The following is a 17,803-nucleotide window of genomic DNA, read 5'->3' as shown; positions in this document are numbered from 1 at the left end:
TCAAAAGCCTTCTCCTGGTCCAGGCTGATGAGGCAGGTGTCCACCCTCCTGTCCCGTACATAGGCGATCGTATCCCTGAGTAGCACGATACTATCAGAGATCTTCCTGCCTGGTACAGTACAGGTCTGATCAGGGTGGATCACCAACTCCAGAGCAGACTTGAATCGACTGGCTATGACTTTGTACAGAATCTTGTAGTCAACATTAAGCAGTGAGATGGGCCGCCAATTTCTCATTTCTGCCCTCTCCCCCTTCCGCTTGTAGATGAGGGTGATGATGTCTTTCCTCATGGAGTCTGACATGCTGCGGGCCAGGAGCATACTCTCGTATACTTCCAGCAGGTCCGGGCTGACCCAGTCCCACAGGGCCGAATACAACTCAACCGGTAAGCCGTCGCTTCTGGGAGTTTTACTTGTCTCGAAGGATCCGACGGCCTTTGTCAGCTCGTCCAGAGTTTGCGGCTTGTCTAGTCTCTCCCTCCTGCTGTTATCTAAGACCTCTGTGATAGATGACAGGAAGGACTGGGAGGCTCTGCTGTCTGTGGGCTTCGCGTCATACAGCCCAGCATAAAAGGATTTGCTGATCCTTAGTGTCTCGTACTGCGACGCCGTCACCGAGCCATCTTCTTCCTTCAGGCTGCTGATCACAGAGCTCTCTCTGTGTACCTTTTGGAAGAAGTAACACGGGCACATCTCATCCTGCTCAATGGAGCGGACTCTGGACCCGAAGATGATCTTGGAGGCCTCCTTGGCAAAGAGCGAGGCCTGCTGGCTCTTCACCTCTTGGAGGTCCTCCTTGACCTCGCCCCCCATTGACTGCAGCCGGAGCAGATTTTGCATACTTTTCTGGAGTCGGGACATTTTCCTCTCTCTCTCTCTCACCCTCTGAACACCTTTGTGGATGAAGAACCTCTTGCTGTTCTCCTTGATCGCTTCCCACCAGTGAACTGGAGACTCAGGAGGGGTTTCACGGTCCTCCAACCTTTGTAATCCCTTTTGAGTTCCTCAACGTTCTCTGGGGTTAACAGTGTAGCATTGAGCTTCCACGTCCCTCTGCCAACCCACTGGTCATCCTGTAAGTGAAAGTCAGCCAGGAAGAGGCAATGCTTGGAGAAGAACACCGGCTTGACGTCGGTGGATCCGACCATGACAGTGCGGGACACAAACAGGAAGTCAATGCTGGAACGGGCAGACCGGTCCGATCTTGACCAGGTGTATCTGTGCTGCGCTCCGTCTGTAGGTTTGCTGAAGACGTCGTGCAGTTTGGCATCTTTAACTGTTTCTATTAGGAATCTGGACGTAGCGTCCAGTTTGCTGTCGTCTCTGCCGGATCGTCCAGCTGCATCAATGCTGCAGTTGAAGTCACCGCCTAGGATGACCGGCCTGGATGTCGCCAGCAGTAGTGGGCGCTGCTGGAAGACGGTCAGCTGCTCGTTGCATTGTACCGGGGCGTACACGTTGATCAACCGGAGCGGAGCGTTGTTGTAGATTACATCTGCTACGAGGAGGCGGCCGCCCACCACCTCCTTAACTTCGGAGATGGTGAAGTTACCTCCCCGCAGCAGAATACCCAGGCCGGAGGAACGGCAGTCATTACCCCCCGACCAGATCGATGGCCCGTGGGACCAGCATCGCGACCACTGCCTGTCGGTGCTGAGGTGTGGTATTCCACACTCGTGCAGAAACAGTCGGTCGGCTTTGACCTTGGCAAGGTAATCCAAGGTTGAAACACATCGCGCAGTGGATTTAATGCTGTGCATGTTACTGGAAGCAATTCTTATACCCATTTTTTAAAAGTTGGTTGTTGCTTCCCATACCATTTGTCCTAGCTAGTCCCAGTCCTTCGGGATGTTCCTGCATACCCATAGTGTACGCAAGCTGTTTCACATTTGTTCCGCTGGGGTGACAACGGGGGGCGGGGGGGGGGCGGTCTTGTAGGTAGCAAGTATTGGTTTGTTCTCTGCTGTTCCCCTTTGTTCCTCCTCGAAAACATCACTGCTCCCGGCTTCCCGGAGCTGAGGTGCGCCAGCCGTGTCTTTGCTCCCGGTGTCCCGGAGCTGGGATGCGCTGGCCATGTCGTTAGGTTTGGCGCTTTGGTGTTGGGGCTCGCCAGGCCCATCACAGCCTCCTGTGTCCGGGGGCTGGGGGGCTTTATCTTCCAGCTCCTTGGAGTTCTGCCGCTTCCTTTGAAGGGGCCGTCGTTCCAGCACTTCCTCATCCAGTGAAGAGGAGCCTTTGTAGTCTGTCTCAGATGGTAGTCTCCTCTTGCCACTGGTTTGGGTGGTGGCCTATTCCGCTTTTGGAGGTCTTTTCTTTGTGGTTTTCCTTTGTACCACTTGCCACTGACCGGTTTGTCCATCTGCTGCCTCCTCCTCCATTGATTCTGTCTGTGGAGGAGGGGTTTACGGGTGCAAGGTAGGTGCTGGGTCGCTGGTTTCAGCTGCCTCCCCTTTCTTCTCCTTCTCAGGTAGAAGTTCCTCAATGCAGAGAAGGTTGCTTGTCTCCTTTCCAGCACCGGACGCCTTCGTTGAATCTTCTCCCGGCCTTTCCTTGGACCTTGCCGCCTGAGCATAACTGAGGCAGCGTTTGGGGCAGGTTTTGTAGAGATGGCCTGCCGCACCGCACAAATTGCAACACTTAGTCTGCTTACAGTCCTTGGTCTGATGGCCTTCCTCCTTGCAGTTCTTACAAACAACCGTGCTGCAGTTAGCTGCCACGTGACCAGATTTGCCACAGGTGCAGCAAAATCTGGGCTGCCCAGCGTAGACCAAGAAGCCTCGACTTCCCCCGATAGCGACGATGGAGGGAGGATGGATGATGGCTTCACTGGCATCGACCTTCAAGGTCACCTTGACCTGCCGCTTGCTGGTCCAAATCCCAAAGGGGTCCTTGACATCAGTGCTGCTGCCGGCCACCTCGACGTACCTGGCGAGAAAGGTGAGTACATCCACCACCGGAACATGGGGGTTGTAGAGGTGAATCGTCACCACCCGGTCACGTTGTGAAGAGTGCCTCCACTGTGAGGATCGACAACGGCGCCCGGTCCCCTTTCTCCTTGAATGCCTTCAGGAACTTGATGCATCCCGCCACATTCTTGAACGTCACGTCGAAATACCCACTGCTGGGGAAATCCTGCAGGCAGAAGATGTCCGAAGCTTGAAATCCACAGCAATCGATGAGAATTTTCTTGATGAAGAAGGTGCGATCGACCAGTGCATCTCCTTCCATGTCCTTCACCACCACCCGAACGGTGTTCCGCACTCCCTGGCCTCAAGCACAAAGATTGGTTATAGCCATTTTACTCAAAACCTACCCAGGATCAAAAGCCACTGATCATGGTTTCTTCTCTTCCAAATAAGCACTGATAAGAACAGATACTACACTTGATCTTAGCCAAAAGGCCCTTATTTATGTTTAAAATACTAGTCTGGGACCCACTCTTCTCTCCCTCAAACTGAATGTAAAATTCAATCATATTATGATTGCTACTACCTAGAGGCACCTTAACTATGAGATCATTAATTAACCCTATCTCGTTGCACAATGCCAGGTCTAGTATAGCCTGCTCTCTGGTTGGCTCCAGAATGTATTGTTCCAAGAAATTATCCCAAAAACATTCTATGTACTCCTCATCTAGGCTACCTCTGCCCATCTGAATTTTCCAGTCTATTTGTCGATTAAAACCCCCGATAATTATCACTGTACATTTCTGAAAAGCTGCCATTATTTCTTCCTTTCTACCCCATCCGACAGTGTGGTTAATGTTAGGTGGCCTGTACACCGCTCCCACAAGTGACTTCTTGCCTTTATGATTTCTCATCTCTGCCCAAACTGCTTCGACATCGTGATCTCCAGAACTCAGGTCATCCCTCTCTATTGCGCTAATACCATCATTTATTAACAGAGCTACCCCGTCACCTTTTCCTTGCTTCCTGTCCTTCCAAAATGCCATGTAACCTCCAATATTCACATCCCAATCTATGTCGCCCTGCAGCCATGTCTCTGTAATGACTATCAGATAGTACTTATTTATTCTATTTGTGCTGTCAGTTCATTTGTTTTGTTTTGAATGCTCCATGCATTCAGATACAGAGCATTTAGTTTTGTCCTTTTATTATTTTTGTCACCTCTCGCCTTATTTGTTGATTTACTCTTTGATTTGTACATTCTGTCCCTTCCTGTCACAGTCTCTTTATCATTTCCCATATTCATACCTTTCTCTCTTGCCTTGTCTCTACTCCTTGATTCACCATATCTTCCCAAATTTGATTCCTTGCCCCCACTATTCAGTTTAAAACTGTCTCTACTTCCCTAGTTATGTGGTTCGCTAGAACACCGGTACCAGCACGGTTCAGGTGTAGACCGTCCCAACGGGACAGCCACCTCTTTCCCCAGTACTGGTGCCAATGCCCCACGAACCAGAACCCACTACTACCACACCAGTCTTTGAGCTGTGCATAAATTTCTCTAATCTTATTTGCCCTCTGCCAATTTGCACATGGCTCAGGTAATAATCCAGAGATGATTACCTTTGAGGTTCTGCTTCTTAATTTGCTGCCTAGTTCCTCATACTGACTTTGCAGAACCTCTATCCTTGTCCTGCCTATGTCGTTGGTACCGACATGGACCACGATGACTGGATCCTCCCCCTCCCATTGTATGTTTCACTCCAGCCCTGAGCAGATGTCCTTAATCCTAACACCGGCAGGCAACACAGCCGTCTGGACGCTTGCTCTTTGCTGCAGAGAACAGAATCAATCCACCTTACTATACTGTCCCCTACTACCACTACATTCCTTTTTTCTCCCTCTTTGAGCCGCAAACACTTACTGCAGCCGTGTTTGCCCTGGATCACACTGGCATCCAGGAACTCCCACATGCTGCAGCTGTGACACATCACCTGTCCTGTCATCCTTAACGTGTTTCAATTAACTACTTAAATATTTGATGCAATTATTTATTTTACTGTCTATTTTATTAAGCTTACTACTAGTTTGTTTACTATTTTAAACGTTAGGACTAAAATGGATCTTAATCACTTACCAGATACTCATCAAACAGGTAGCTTCTTCCAAACCAATCAACTACCTGCCTGCCTGTGATGTCACAGCTTACCAGATCCTCACCAAACAGCTCCTTCCACTGCACCGAAGCAAGAACCAAATCCTGCAAACTCACCCCAGCAGCTCTCTGTTTCCCTGCTCTCACTCTCCATTGTGATGTCACTCTTGCTGTGCTTCTCTCTCTCTTGCTCTGTCTCAGAGTCTGTGCTTTTGACGCATTTCTGAACTCTCTGTTCCGTCGTGTTCCTCTGTCTCTGGTCCAAAATCTGACTCTGGTGGGATTTGAACCCACAACCTTTGAATATTTTTTTTAATCATTATTTAAAAGTCCAACACGCTATCCATTGCACCACAGAGGCATACATGTGCTGGAAGACATCACCAAGGCCTTTGATCTTGTTAGCAGAGGTGGATTCTTCAAACTGCGATGGAACATTGCCTGCCCTCCTGAACACTTGGGCGTCATTTCTTCTTTCCACGAGAACATGCACAGTTCCATCAGTTACAATGGAGCAACATCAGACACTTTCAAGATCAGCAGTGGGGTAAAGCAGGGCTGCGCGCTGGTGCCAACTCTCTTAGGAACAGAGGAACATCGGAGGAGGCCATTCAGCCCGTTGAGCCTGCTCTACCATTCAATTAGATCATGGCTGATTATCTACCTCAATGCCCCTTTCCCCTGCTATCCCCATATCCCTTGATGTCATGAGTATCAAGATTTCTATCAATTTCTGTCTTGAACATGCTCAATGATTGAGCTGCCACAGCTCTCTGGGGTACAGAACTCCAATGACTCACCACCGTCTGAGTGTAGAAATTCAACCCTATCTCAGTTTTAAATGGCCTACTCCTTATTCTGAGTCTATGTCCCCTGGTCTTAGACTCACCAACCAGGGCAAACATCCTGTCGACACCCACACTATCACGCCCTGTAAGAATTTTGTCAGTTTCAATGAGATCACCTCTCATTCTTCGAAAGTTTAAGGAATACAGGCCCAGTTTCCTCATGAGGCAATCCCACCATCCCAGGGATTAGTCTGGTGACCCTCTGTTTCACTCCCTCTATGGCAAGAATATCCTTCCTGAGATGAGGAAACCAAACTATTCACAATACTCCAGCGCGGTTTCACCAAGGCTCTATACAATTGCAACAAGACATCTTTACTCCTGTACTCATGACCCCTCGTGTGAAAGCCAACATACTATTTGCCTTCCTAATTGATTGCTGCACCTGCACAAGAGCTTTTAGTGTCTCAGGAACAAGGACACCCAGGTCCCTTTGGACATCAACACTTCCCGACCTCTCACCATTTAAGAAATACTCTGTCTTTCTGTTTATTCTACCAAAGTGGATAACTTCACACTTATTCACATTATATTCCATGTTCTTGCCCATTCACTGAGCTGCTCCAGGTCCCCTGGAAGCCTCTCTACATCCTCCTCACAACTCACACTTCACCGAGCTTTGTGTCATCTGCAAACTTGGAAATATTACATTTAATCCCCACATCCAAATCATTTATTTCGGTTGTTAACAGCTGTGGCTCCAACACTGATCCTTGCAGTACCCCAATAGTAACAGCCTGCCATCCTGAGAAGGACCCGTTATTCCTGCTCTCTGTTTTCGGTCTGTTAACCAATTCTCAATCCATACCAGTGTATTATCCCCAATCCTACATGCTCTAACTTTGTTTACTGACCTCCTGTGTGGGACCTTACCAAAGGAAAATGCAAATACCACACATCCACAGGTTCTCCTTTATCTGTTCTGCAGGTAACATCCTCAAAAAACTCAACAGGTTTTTCAAACCTGTTTTTCTTTTCATAAATCTATGTTGACTCTGCCCAATCAAATCATTATTTTCTAACTGTCTACTTATCACATCCTTTATAATTGGCGTATTCTTCTCCATGCTGCTATTGTACGCTTTCTGTACTCAGATGGGCGAGTGCACCTGCACATCAGAGCTGACGACAAGCTGTTCAACTTGGCAAGACTGTGCGCCAAGACCAAAGTGGGTAAATTCCTAGTCTGTGAGTTGCTGTTTGCTGATGACGCTGTGCTGACATCCCATAATGATGTTCACTTACAGCAGCTTGTATATCGGTTTTGCCTGGCCTGCAAGGAGTTTGGACTGACGATCAGCCTCAGGAAGATGAAAATTATGCGCCAGGATGTCGAGACTCCACCTTCCATCAACATCGACAACATCACTTTGGAGGTTGTCAACAGCTTCACATACCTTGGATCAACAATCACCAGAAATCTGTCCCTTGATACTGAAATCAGCACCAGGATTTCCAATGCTGCAGCTGTCATGTCAAAGTTGAGAATACAAGTGTAAACCGACAGCAAACTGACCATAAATACAAAGCTCCACGTGTACTCGGCTTGTGTTCTCAGCACCCTCCTTTATCGCAGAGAAGCATCAACAACTTATGCAAGCCAAGAAAAGCAGCTGAACAGCTTCCACCTCCACTGCCTCAGATGGATATTGGGCATCTCCTGGCAGGACAGAGTGCCGAATGCGGAAGTACACCAGCGTGCAGGGATCCGCAGCATGTTTGCCCTCTTGAGTCAGTGGTGGCTCTGTTGACTGGGTCAAATGAATGACGGTCACATTGCCAAATACATGCTCTATGGTGAGCTTGCTGTCAGCACGAGACCAACAGGTCAGGGAAAAAAATCAAGTCATTTGGAGAGGTTTGAGTTAATTAAGGAGAGTGGGCATGGATTTATAAGTGGAAGTTCATGCTTGACAAATCTAACTGCATTTTGTGATAAACTATCTGAGAAAGTTGATGAAGGGAATGCAGTGGGTGTTGTTTATTTGATAAAGTACCACTTGCAAACTCCACACAAGCAGTACTCAGAACTAAACCTGGGTCATTGGAGTTGTGAGATTGCAGTGCTCACCACTGCACCACCTTTTGAATGTGGATAGAATAAAAAGTGAGATTGGATGGACAGAAGCAGTCTGAAAAGATGGCTCAAACAAAAGGTGAAAACCCTGAAATGTTAACTCTGTTTCTCTCTCCACAGATGCTGCCCGAGGTGCTGAGCATTTCCTGCACTTTCTGTTTTTATTTCAGCTTTGCAGGATGTTGCTTTGATCAGAAAAAAATGGATGATCGGCTGTGGGTGCCAGTGAAATTCCACAGGAGCGAATAAAAACTATGGCAACGGTGGCTCGTTGGTATAGGGGTATGATTCTCGCTTTGGGTATATAAGTGATTAACATGTGAGAGGTCCTGGGTTCAAATCCCAGACGAGCCCTTCTCTGTTGCCATTTTTAGTTTAAGGTCATCGATTGCTTTCAGCCTTCCAGAAAGCGGAATCGATTTCCATACTGAGCCTGCTTGAGGGCCGGGGAACTGGGTTCAAAGAGCTTGTCGACAACATTGAAATGAACAAAATATGCAAATCGTCAAGTGGGAAAATAAAGTTGCAGCAGCAACTAGAGGCGTGCTCAGGTCTGCAAATGAAACCTGACCCAAACTTGACAGCGCCACATCCCACCTGGTCCGAGTCCTTTCATTTATTTCCCGTGCCCGAACCGACCACCAGAATGTTCAGTTAAACTTGCTTCCCTTTTTCACTTTTTCACTTGTGCAGATAAGCAACAAAAACTGTAACTGGACTTGAAAGGTTGTTTCAATGTACATTAAGATTCGAGCTACGTACCGGAGGTGATGAGCTGAAGATTGTTACCATAGAAGTTAGTGATTGTTAGGTCACTAGTTAAAGAGAAACTCATGGAGTTGTGCCCAGACAGGTTGTCCCACACTGTATTGATTAAAATATTGCCCGAAGGCTAGAAAATATCATTATACATTCCCTGGACTCCTGCTTTACAGGCTGAAATACTTGCTGCAAGTTTATCAAGAGAGCAGCTGAGATGCAGAGACCAGTAAGGTCTTGAGTGATTAATTATTATAAAATATACATTCTTATATTAAAGAGATTGTGCTCTACCTTCGATGGAATCGCTCACTGCAGACTAGTGCGGAGTGTTTCCCACCTTGACGTCCTGGCTGTCACTGGATCTTGAGTCCAGGCCTCTGGATTACTGGTTCAGTAATCTTTCAAATGTCTCCCTTGATTTAATATTTTAATCTGGTAAGTCAGATTTTACAAAAAAAAATTAACTTATTTAAGACTGCTTCGTATTTAGCAGTGTCAAATGAATAAAGAAATTAAAATATATTCAAAATTATATATCAACTATTAAGTACTAATGCCGAGCTTTGTATATAAAACATACCTCTTAATTTCATTAATTATCCATAAACACTGAGGCCACATTAAACTAAAAGCAGCGATTTATCAAGTCTGACACTTAATTGATTAAATATATTCCAAATTCAGACCATAATTCATTGTCTTTCCCCTTTAAATCTCTTAATTTGCATTACAAGCCTCCTTTGCTTTACAATCTTTATTCAATATAATATGTTTTGAGGCAGGCACAAGACGTCTTGCCAACCCCTAACGGGATGCAGTCAATTCATTTGCAAACTGTGCAATTAAAGAAAAGGTTGAAGTTGCTATTAATGCAGATTGAAGCTGTTCAAATGATTTTGTCACCAAGAATACAAAGCACGAAGGAAAACCAAAAAATAAACCAAAACATAAAAAGGTTAAATTTGTGTCAATGAAAAATAGAACTCATTAAAAACATCTTATTACACAACAGTGCAGCAACTGATTACATTGTAAATATTTCATTAAGATTAAAATGGCAAAGGCCTTCAACACCCCTAGAATCAGGAAAGGGCAAGAAAGGGCTAACTGGATAATTATGTCCCTGGGGCTGAGTTCTGCTACAATGTACACAAAAACTGTTTATTGAATAGTACACAGGAAGTTGAAATACCAAGCAGAGTCGGAAGTACACTTCAAAAGATCTGCGGTTTCCGGTGTTTCACCAACACAATTATAACACAAGGCATTTAGAGTGTTCGAGTGTGTCTGACCCAGCCCGGCCTGACCCGAGCCCGAATGCTGAACCCAAATGCTGAACCCGGAGGAGCGACCCAAACCCGACACATGTCATCGGGACCCTTCGGGTTAGGGTCAGGCAGGGAGCCATGTTCTAGCATTAACTGAGACCTAGCTCCAAAAGCAACAGCACTGTGTTCTGGTCTGGAATGGAATTCTTCTGTGTTTCTGTTTGGCTTGGATTGGAATTCTTCTGTGTTTCTGTTTGACTTGGATTTTCTTGTTTTTCACTTTGTCGATGCCTTTGAATAATTGTGGATCCTTCTTCAGGGTGTCTTCTTTCACCAGGTAGTTCTGACCTCTGATGATGTTGATCGTAATCAGCTTCAATTCGCTGATAGTTTTGGAACTGAGCAGATTTCCTTTGCTTGAGTCTATAACATGTAACTCAGTCTGACATGTAGACCCATGGGAGGATTTGAAAGCTGCCCTTGCATTGGAGCATACAGTTGCATCCATCCAAACAGAGGTAGAGTAGAAGTGACAGTTCAGTCTGTCGATCATGGGACGTTTAATCTCAGGGTTGTGAGTTTGAGTGCTATTTAGTTTTTCCCTTTTTTTAGGCTTCATTAGCAGAGATTACAAGGAGTGTTTGAAATGAAAGTCAACAACAGTATGAGCAAGTCTCACTTTCATTCGGGACTCTTAACTCTCTGCTGTGAATGATTGAACTTTATCTCATTTCATTTTCAGCTCGGGGTCAGTGCAGCTCGGTGGCACTTCTGGCTGTCTCCCACTTCACAATCCATCAGTACTGAGAAAGCAATGGGGAATATTACTCACATGTTGTGTTCTGTAACCTTTCGGAAACAATTGACTGTATGTATTTTCTTCCAAAACAAGGACACAAAGACATTAACAATGTGGGGCTGAAATAGCTCAGTTGGGGGAGTGTTAGATTGAAGATCTAAAGGCAATTTCAATTCTTTATGCGTCCCATGCTTTGGTTCTGATTTTCCAGTTGCACAATTTACTTTGAAATTATTTAACAAGCACCAGTGGATTGGATTTGAGAAACAACACAGAGTCATTTGCAGCATAGAAGGTGGTCGTTTGGCCTATCACGTCCATGCTGGCTCTCCCCGGAGCAATCTAGTCAGTTCCACTCACCAGCTCGATCCCTTTCCTCCTGCAAGTTTCTTTCCTTCAAGTATCCATCCAATTTCCTTTTCAAATCATTGATTGTCTCTGCTTCCACCACCCACGGCATAAAAAGTTCCACCTCACCCAAGGATGTGAAATATTTATATCTTCTATATTTAGCTTATCCTCTATTTCAATGAGAAGAGACTGGCAGTCAACATGAAAGGCAACCCAAAAGTCCTTGAGCGGTATATAAGTAATAAGTGGGTAGTAAGAGGTGGAGTGGGACCTTATTAAGGACAAAGACGATAGTGTTTGCTGAGAGGTGCTGGGCAATGTTAATATACTTAATGAGTACTTTGCATCAGTGATCACTAAGGAAGTGGAATCTGACAAACTATCAGTCGAAGCGGAGAGAGTAGAGGCAATGGATAGGATACAGATTGAGAGAGGGAGGTACTAAAAAGACTGGCTATGTTTAGGGTATGTAAATCACCAGGTCCCGATGTCTTACATCCCAGGTTGCAAAAGGAAATGCTGATGCAGATAACGGAAGGGCTTGCTATAATCTTCCCTGGAAACAGGGGAGGGGCCAGAGGATTTAACAGTGGCAAATATGGCACCCTTATTCAAGAAAGGGTGTAAGGACAGTCCGGGTAACTACAGGCCAGTTAGATTAACAGTAGTGGTGGGTAAGGTTTTAGAAACAATAAACAGGGAAAAGATCAACAGTCACTTGGAGAGGTTTGAGTTAATTAAGGAGAGCGAGCATGAATTGAGAAATGGAAGTTTCATGCTTGACTAATCTAACTGCATTTTTTGATGAACTAACAGAGCAGGTTGATGAAGGGAATGCAGTGGATGTTGTTTATATGGATTTTATGAAAGTATTTGATAAGGTATCACATAAAAGGGTGGTTAACAAAATTGAGGTTCATGGAATAGGAGGATCAGTGTCCAATTTGATAGAAAATTGGTTTATGGATAGAAAACAGTGAGTCGTAGTAAATGGTTCTTTGTCAGACTGGAGGATAGTCGACAGTGGTGCTCCCCAGGGGTAAGTGCTAGAACCACTGCTTTTTTTGCTCCAGATAAATGACTTGGATCTTGAAATATAGAGTAGAATCTCAAAATGTGCCGATAACATCAAACCTGGATGAGTGGCAAACAGTGAGGATGATATGAACTGCTCGCAACAGGACAGTGATCGGCTAGCAGAATGGGCAGACGAGTGGCAGATGGAATTTAATAGTGACTGATGTGAGGTGATGTATTTTAGCAGAAGGAATAGGGAGAGGCAATAGATACGCAATGCTACAGTTGTGAAGAATGTGCAGGAGTAGAGGGACTTGGGTGCATGTCCATCAATCTTTGAAGTTGGCAGGACATATTGCGAGAGTGGTGAGCAAAGTAGATGGAATCTTGGGCTTTATAAATAGAGGCATTGCGTACAAAAGCAGGGGAATTATGCTGAAACTCATAAAGCTCTGGTTTGGCCCCAATTGGAGTGTTGCGTTCAGTTCTGCTCACCACACTTTAGAAAGAATGTGCGGATCTTTGAGAGGATGCAGAGGAGATTTACCAGAATGGTTCCAGGAATAGAGGATTATAGTTTCAAGGTTAGGCTGGAAAAGCTAGGGTTGTTCTGCCTGTATCAAAGGAGATTGAGGGGAGAATTGATAGAGGTGTATAAGGCTATGACAGTTTTAGATAAGTTGGCAAGGAAAAATTGTTCCCATTAACTATTGGTACAAGGACTAGGGGACACAGATTGAAGGTTTTGGACAAGAGATGCGGGGGGAATGTGCAGAAGAACCTTTTTACACAGTGATTGGTGATGATCTGTAACTCACTGCCCATGTGGGTGGAGGAAGTGGAAACAATCGATGATTGCAAAAGGAATTTGGATGGGCACTTGAAGGAAATAAATTTACAGGGCTACGGGGATCGAGCAGACGAGTGGGACTGACTGGATCGCTCCCTGGAGAGCCGGCCAGGACTCGACGGGGCGAATGGCCTCCTTCTCTACCACAAATGACTCAATGACTCGATGACTCTAAGTCACTCGCAGAGTCAAGACAACAGAGTGACGGATTTAACACAACATTATAAGTTATGTTTGTTTTGACAAAATGCAATAATAACTCGTCTCCACTCCTAGTGTTACTAAATCCCACACATTCACTATAATGTGAACAATTATTTCCTGTTGTGTCTCTCTCAGATTTGTAAACTTCACTGTATTGGAGTGAGGTGACATCTACTGGCAGGAAACAAGAACGGCAATTAAGCAGCAGAAACTCCACAGTCTGTCAGGGTTAAAGAAACATTGCAATGTGAGGAAATAGTGAAGGTGTTTGATTGGGTAGATGGAGACATGATTCCACTTGTGGTGGTGTCTGAAGCAAGGGTTGGAAATATGAAATTGTCATTCATAAAATAAATGAGGAATTCATGAAAAATGTATTTACATAGTGAATGGTTCGAATGTGGATAGAATAGAAAGTGAGATTGGATGGACAGAAGCAGTCTGAAAGGATGGCTGAGACAAAAGGTGAACACCCTGAAATGTTAGCTGTGTTTCTCTCTCCACAGATGCTGCCAGAGCTGCTGAACATTTCCAACGCTTTCTGTTATGATTTCAGCATTTACAGGATGTTGCTTTGATCTGAAAAAAACATGGAAGAACAGCTTTTCCACAGGAGCTAAAAAAACACATACTGTAAGTGGCTTGTTGGTTTAGGGGCATGATTCTCGCTTTGGGTGTACAATTGACAAACATGCGAGGCGTCTCGGGTTCAACTGCCCGACGAGCCCATTTTCATTTGTGTTTTTAGTTGAAGGTCATTGATTGGTTGCAGCCTTAAAGAAAGCGGAATTGACTTTCATACGAAGCCTGTTTGACGACCAGAGAACTGGATTCAAAGAGCCTGTCGACAAAATTGAAATGAACAAAATGTACAGATCACCAAGTGTGTGTATGAAGGTGGAGCAGTAACTGAGAGCTGGATGCAAAACAACACGACTAGTATCTGGTATGCAATTGATTCTTCTGTGTTTCTGTTGTTTGGTTTGGATTAACTCATCGATTTTCTTGTTTTACACTTTTTTGATATGTTTGAATAATTGTGGATCCATCTTCAGGGTATTTTCGTTCACCAGGTAGTTCTGACCTCTGATGATGTTGATCGTAATCAGCTTCAACTCACTGATAGTTTTGAAAGTGAGCAGATTTCCTTTGCTTGAGGCTACAACATGTCACTCAGACTGACATGTGGATCCATGGGAGGATTTGAAAGCCGCCCCTGCATTGGAGCATACAGTTGCATCCATCCAATAAGAGACTGAGTAGAAGTGACAGTTCAGTCAGTCGAACATGAGACTTTTAATCTCAGGGTTGTGAGTTTGAGTGCCATTCTGTTTTTCCCTTTTTTTAGGCTTCATTAGCAGAGAGTACAAGGAGTGTTTGACATGAAATTCAACAACAGTATGAGAAAGTCTCACTTTGATTCGGGAATCTTAACTCTCTGCAGCATCTCGCTGTGAAAGATTGAACTTTATCTCATTTCATTCTCAGCTCAGGGTCTGTGCGGCTCAGTGGGACTTCTGGCGGTCTCCCGCTTCACAATCCATCAGTGCTGAGAAAGCCATGGGGAATATTACTCACATGTTGTGTTCTGTAACCTTTCAGAAACAATTGAATGTATGTATTTTCTTCCAAAACATTCATTCTCAGTACTGGGAAAAATAGAGTATATGATTGACTGTTTCAGTAAGTGGGAAAAGTTAAAATATGTTGTGACCTGTGGAGAAATGGGATGAGAATAAATAGTGCCCTCCTCTGATTTCAATTGCACACACATCTGTGCTCTGGCTCTGTAGCTTAATTGGTTAAAACACCTACCTAACAAACAAGAAATCTTGAATTCAACTCCCAGCAGAGCCTTAATTCACAGTAGCAACATGCTTTAGAAGTTTCCTTACCTACGTTTACATCTGTGTCTTGTGAACTTCAACTCAGAATTCAAATTACATGTTGAGTTTCAGTCACAGAAAAATACAGCCTTTGTGAAGGATGTGAATTTGGAATGGCTGTTCCTCCTTCAGAAATTCAGTGCTGATACACCAAAGGCAACTCCTTTGACAGAAATTTGTTCACAGTTGCATTCAATCTGGAAAACAGCTAGACATTAATCTCACTGAAGGAAAGTGTGACCACGTTGTATGTTTCAGAGTGTTTGAGTCGATATGTGTTGCTTTTAACCGAGACTGGGACATGACGCAAGAGGGAGGGTTGATCTGAGGTTTGGAATATTTGCCAGTCAGGAACAATCCCATCTCTGATGGGATTGAGTTGATTTTCAACTGGCAGCTGTTACTGTTTCGATAAATCAAGTTCCCTCCACCCGTTTTCTTGGACAGACAGTGCAGTATAAGGATGTAATGGGTTAATGCTGAAGACAGTGGGATCAACCCCTCCCACTGTCAGAGTGATGATGTAACAGTCACATGAGATGAGGTTTGGGAGAAGAGAGAGCAGCAGCAAGGATGCTAGTTTAGGAGGCTTGATGACTGTGTATATAGTATTGTGTAAATTAGAAAAGAGTTCTTAGTTCTTTCAGCAGGAACTTTGTCCTGAAAATATCAAGAAACTCACACTTTTATTGTTCAGGAGTTGGAACACAGGGATATTAACTCCAAGTGACAGTAGTGGTTTCATTTAACAAAAGAAAAGTAGAAAATAATATTGCTCATTGATTGAAATCCCCCAGTGAGGAGACAGTTAAACAGGTGATCTGTTGGGGCATCCTTCGATCCAAGGTTTCAGAAGCATTTAATCTCCCTTTTTGGTGAAATTCTCTGTTATTTGCATCTTTTTTTAATCCAACTTTGATGGGCGAGTGAAAAAACTGAAAAAAACTGAACTGTTCCATTTTTTCTTTTCTTCTTTCTTCCATCAGTTTCTCTTTTCTGTCCCAGATAAATATAATGATGAGAATTCCAATTTAATCTGCTGTTTTAATCATTCCAATCAAAATTCAACATTCCAATCAAATCGATTTGTTATTCCACAGTGTCTCTCCATGTGTTTTATTCTGTGTATTCTCTCACAGTCTGTTTGATGATCAATGTGACATCTCATTCTCTGTTCTGGTGAAGATCAGAAGCAGTGATATCTGTTTGCACCGCCCACCAAGTCGGCCTGAGGCTGTGCCTCACCAATCATGTGGAGTTAGGAACATAGGAGCAGGAGTCGGCCATTCAGCCCATCAAGTCTGTCCGGCCATTCAATATGATCATGGCTGATCATCCACTTCAATGCCCTTTTCCCCACACTTTCTTCATATTCCCTTATGTCATTTGCATTTAGAAATCTGTCAATCTCTGCTCTAAACATACTCAATGACTGAGCTTCCACAGCCCTCTGGGTAACAGAATTCCAAAGATTCACAACCCTCTGAGTAACAACATTTCTCCTAATCTCTGTCCTCAGTGGCTTCCCCCTTATTTTGAAATTGCGTCCCGTGGTTCTTGACTCCCCAAACAAGGACAACATCTTAGCTGCATCTTATCACCTCTCATTCTTCAAAACTCTAGAGAATACAGTCCCAGTTTCCCCAATCTTTCTTCATAGGACAGTCCCACCATCCCAGGAACAAGTCTGTTGAACCTTCGTTGCACTCCCTCTGTGGCAATAATATCCTTCCTAAGGGAAGGGGACTGAAACTGCACACAGTACTCCAAGTGCAGTCTAACCAAGGTTCTTAACAATTGAAGCAAGAATTCACGACTCCTGTACTCAAATCCTCTTGTGATAAAGCCTAACATACTATTAGCCTTCCTAATTGCTTGCTGCACCCGCATGTGAGCTGTCAGTGACTTATTGACATGGACACCCAGATCACCCTTATATTCTATACCTCAGCTAATAAAGGAAAGGATTCCATGTACCTGCTGAACCACCTTATTGACCTGTACTGTGACCTTCAGGGATCTGTGGACATTCACTTCAACGTCCCTCACTTCCTCTACACCGTTCAGTGTTCTCCCATTAATTGTGTATTCCTTTGCCTTTTTTGACGCCTGCTCTCGCTGTTCGCTGCTCTCCGAGGGAACTCTTGCTCCCTCTCCTGGGCTCTTTATGCTCCATTGTTCTCACTGTTTCCCGCTCTCTTGATGGATCAATATTTATTTGCCTTGTGTTTAATTTAAAATATGGATTAACTGTATTTTACAGTTGTAAGTTGTATTTGGTAGTCCTGTGTAAGTTGTGGATTGGTATTTAATATTTAGCTCTGTGAAAACGATTGTGAATGAAAATATAACTTTCAATCTTATACATGGGCTGGTCTGAAAGCTCCAAGTCCTTCATTTTGTAGTAATGGAATTGATACTGTATCTTTCAGTCTTAATCTCTGTGGGATTTTTGAACTGGTATGTAATACATGACTTGGTCTAACGTCTGATGTACATTATTGGGATTCAAAGGATCATAGGAAATAGGGGCATTAGGCCATTCAGCCCATCGAGCCTGCTCCAATATTCAAACAGATCGTGACTGATCATCTACCTCTACGCCATTTTTCCCTGCTATCTCCATATCCCTTGATCTTGTTAGTATTTAGAAATCTATCGATTTCTATCTTGAATATGTT

At 44.3% G+C, this 17,803-nt stretch overlaps 1 non-coding gene across 1 annotated transcript; it reads right to left on the bottom strand.

The window, feature by feature from the left end:
* Positions 1-5,329: 5,329 nt before the first annotated feature.
* Positions 5,330-5,421, bottom strand: trnak-uuu (transfer RNA lysine (anticodon UUU)). The gene is given in 2 exon segments: positions 5,330-5,365; positions 5,385-5,421. It is a non-coding gene; the product is annotated as a tRNA-Lys (tRNA).
* Between the last annotated feature and the right edge of the window lie 12,382 nt (positions 5,422-17,803).

Source organism: Heterodontus francisci, unplaced genomic scaffold (assembly GCF_036365525.1).
Source record: "Heterodontus francisci isolate sHetFra1 unplaced genomic scaffold, sHetFra1.hap1 HAP1_SCAFFOLD_43, whole genome shotgun sequence".
Taxonomy (NCBI): Eukaryota; Metazoa; Chordata; class Chondrichthyes; order Heterodontiformes; family Heterodontidae; genus Heterodontus; species Heterodontus francisci.
This window is presented reverse-complemented; position numbering and strand designations above follow the sequence as displayed.